This window comes from Lissotriton vulgaris, unplaced genomic scaffold (genome assembly GCF_964263255.1).
Source record: "Lissotriton vulgaris unplaced genomic scaffold, aLisVul1.2 SCAFFOLD_599, whole genome shotgun sequence".
NCBI classification, from domain to species: domain Eukaryota; kingdom Metazoa; phylum Chordata; class Amphibia; order Caudata; family Salamandridae; genus Lissotriton; species Lissotriton vulgaris.
Genome location: NW_028243097.1, coordinates 402547 through 405744, shown reverse-complemented (window position 1 = coordinate 405744; position 3198 = coordinate 402547).

Below are 3198 nucleotides of genomic sequence, written 5' to 3'. Positions count from 1 at the left end.
CTGCACATGGCATTGTACAAGCCCCAGAGCCGCCCTCAGGCTGAGATTAATACGGTTGGCTGCACAGTTTGGGCATGGCGGGAACTCAGGCGCAGGGCACGCCTGGACAATCTATTTGCACCCTCAGTGCCACTCACTATTTGCACTCACAGTGCACACATTATCCTGTACTGTAGAGACGGGGTATGCCAACGTCCGTGGAAGCTGCAGTTGCAAATGATGGGGCGGGCGTTTCCGGGCGGCATCTTCATTTGCATGGATCCTGCCCTCAGGGATGAACGCACAGGTCTTTTAGATCAAATTACATACTTTCAGTTGAGGGAAGCGCTGCGCGCTCTGTACGATTCGTTCCCGGTTGCACCACCAACATTTTGAGTCCTAGAAGAGTTCTTAGCTAACCCCATACCCTGTAAACTCATAACACGCTTATATTCAGGAATGCAGCGTCAAGCTCCGATAAGTATTTCCCAGGCTCAGCGAGAATGAGAGAAATGCCAGGGAGTTCCATTTGAGGAGGTTATTTGGGCCTACAGCTGCACACAGGCCAGGGAGCTGTCACCCAACTAAAGATTGAGATTGATACATATTACATTTATTAATAGGTTGTATAGGACCCCTGTGTGGCTGCATAGAGCTGGGCTGACTGCAGATGCATAATGTGTGCATTGCAGGACACCAGAGGCTCCTTCCTGCACCTGGCTTGGGAGTGTCTGACTGTTGACAGGAACTGAGGTAGAGTCTTTGATGTGTTGGATGAAATGATAAGTTATAGATTTGACCGCTATCCGCTGACTGCACTCCTGGGATATGTACAAAAAGTGCCGGCCGAAAATAGGAAGCTGGCGGCTTTGCTGTTGTTCCTGGCTAAGAGGCGGGTCGCAATTTGCGGGTGTCCCAACCGCAAACTCAGTTTTAAAGAATGGGAATTAATGCCTGTGCAGGCGTGCCCTCGGAATATATGGGAGCCATTGCAGGGCTACCTTGGAGCCCTTGCTCCTGATTCGAGCAGAGGCACTCAATACAAATGAGCAGGCAGAGCGATAGGAGTGTATGAAAGGGAAACAACCATTACAACGCAGTCATTACAACGCAGGTGCTACAACGTAACTGCATTTACATCGCATGCAATTACAAAGCAGACATTACAACGCATGTCACAACAACGCATGCCAATTACAAATAATACCATATAATGCATGCCATTACAACGGATACCATTACAATGCATGCCATTACAACACATTATAAGGTCAGTAATGGCGTTTTTTTCTTGTTTTAGAGTGGGTATGGGCTTGGGGGTACATAGGAAGAGTAATTTTTACCCCTACACTATCCAACACTTACCCTACTGTTGCATTCACTGGAGTGGGGATAGTACTTTTATACCCCGCCTACACTGTCCAACACTCACCCTACTGTTGCACTCACTGCAGTGGGATGTTACCCCTACACTATCCAACACTTACCCCACTGTTACCCTAAAAGTATTATGCGTTGTAATGGAATGCGTTGTAATGGAATGCGTTGTACAGGTAGTTTATAAAAATGAGCTGTAGTGACATGCGTTGTTAAATCTTGAATTGCAAAGGTAGCTGCAATGTAAAACCTGCGTTGTAAAGGCATGCATTGTAATTGTTTGTGTTGTAACGTCATATATTCCTATGAAGGCATGGCCTGCACCGGCAAAACACTCACGATAGCTTTGTTTATTATACCACACCCCTGGCTTGTTTTATTTCAGTTGCGAGGGAGGGTGCATGTTCAAAGCTATTCCCCCTACCCTGACGTATTTGTTTCCTGCTTATCGGAGCTTTTGGAGGGCACCAGTTCGATTCTATGATGTGGCTTAAGTCAGGTAAACTGTGTAATTCCTCATTCTGGTGTGTGTTCCATTGAAAAATGAATGCAAGTGGAATTCAAACCTGCCGGTTGTTTCTCTGACAATTCAAACTTTTGAAAGTTAAATCAGCTTCCTGCATTTCCCCTCACAGATTTCCTTCGCATATTCCGTTAAACACACCGGGGCAGATTTATGTTGGGAATGCGCCACGTTTGCTTCACGCAACTGCGGCGTAAACGTGGCGCATCCCTACGACCCATTTACAACGTGACACATCTAGGCAGATGCGTCACGTTGTAAAGCCCTGCGCCACTTGTGGGCGTTCCGGTGCAGGGTGGGCGTTCCGGGGCAGGTGCGCCTCGCAAAAGTGGCTGAGTGAAATCTATAAGATTTCACTCAGTCACTTTCAGGCCAATGCTGCGTCAAAACCCTGCGCCTGCTTGAAGCAGGCGTAGGTCTTGATGCAGCATTGTAAAGATGGGGCACCCCCGAGCCTTACTGGAGCTGCGTCGCGCTTTCGACGCAACTTCAGCAATGCGCCTCCTTTACGGCACAGATGCGTCACGCATCTGTGCCGTTTTTGCCCCATGGTGCGTCGCATTGTAAATGCGGCGCACCATGGGGGGCGGAGCAGCGGCGCAAAATAACTGGCGCATCCCTGGGGATGCGCCAGATATCATAAATCTGTCCCACCAGTTCATCGGAACCCAGCACTGTAAAATGGCAGGATACCAGGGCGTGGCTAATGCAAGGAGAATATCTGTTTGAATATGCCTGGCTGCTGTTCACCAATAGTGTAATGCAAGCTTTGTTTACTTCTTGACTACTGATCCTTGTTCAAAGGATAAAGACTGTCTCCTGGTTTACATTAAAGCGGCATTGCTGACCCTGTCCATGCGTAGTGAAAGTTGGGGCTGCGGGAGCCCCGGACCCCTGTGCTCCAGCTCCTCCCCCTGTGGCTTTAGGGCACCGACTGTTCATGTAGGCCACATACTTTTTCTTCCCAGTTTGTCAACCTGCTGATCTTGTGTGAAATCGGTAATGTTACTGGAGGGTGACACACTCACCCAGCGGTGGGAGTTTCATTACCCCTCTACCAGTTTGGCTGTCGAATTGCGCCGTTCATAGCAACTTGCTCACCGTTCGCCTCACCGTTCGCCTTCAGCACAAAGATAAACAAGAGGCTCACTCTGAATTCTACAACCCAAGGCTAGTGGTGCAGGTGGGTCTACCGTGAACCGTACACCTTATGAGCACGCCGCATGCTCACAACATTAAAACGTCTTTCACTATTGTGTTTTGAACAACCCTTGGCGTTGTTTGCGTAGCAGCACGTAGTACTGCGTAACGTGGCTGAT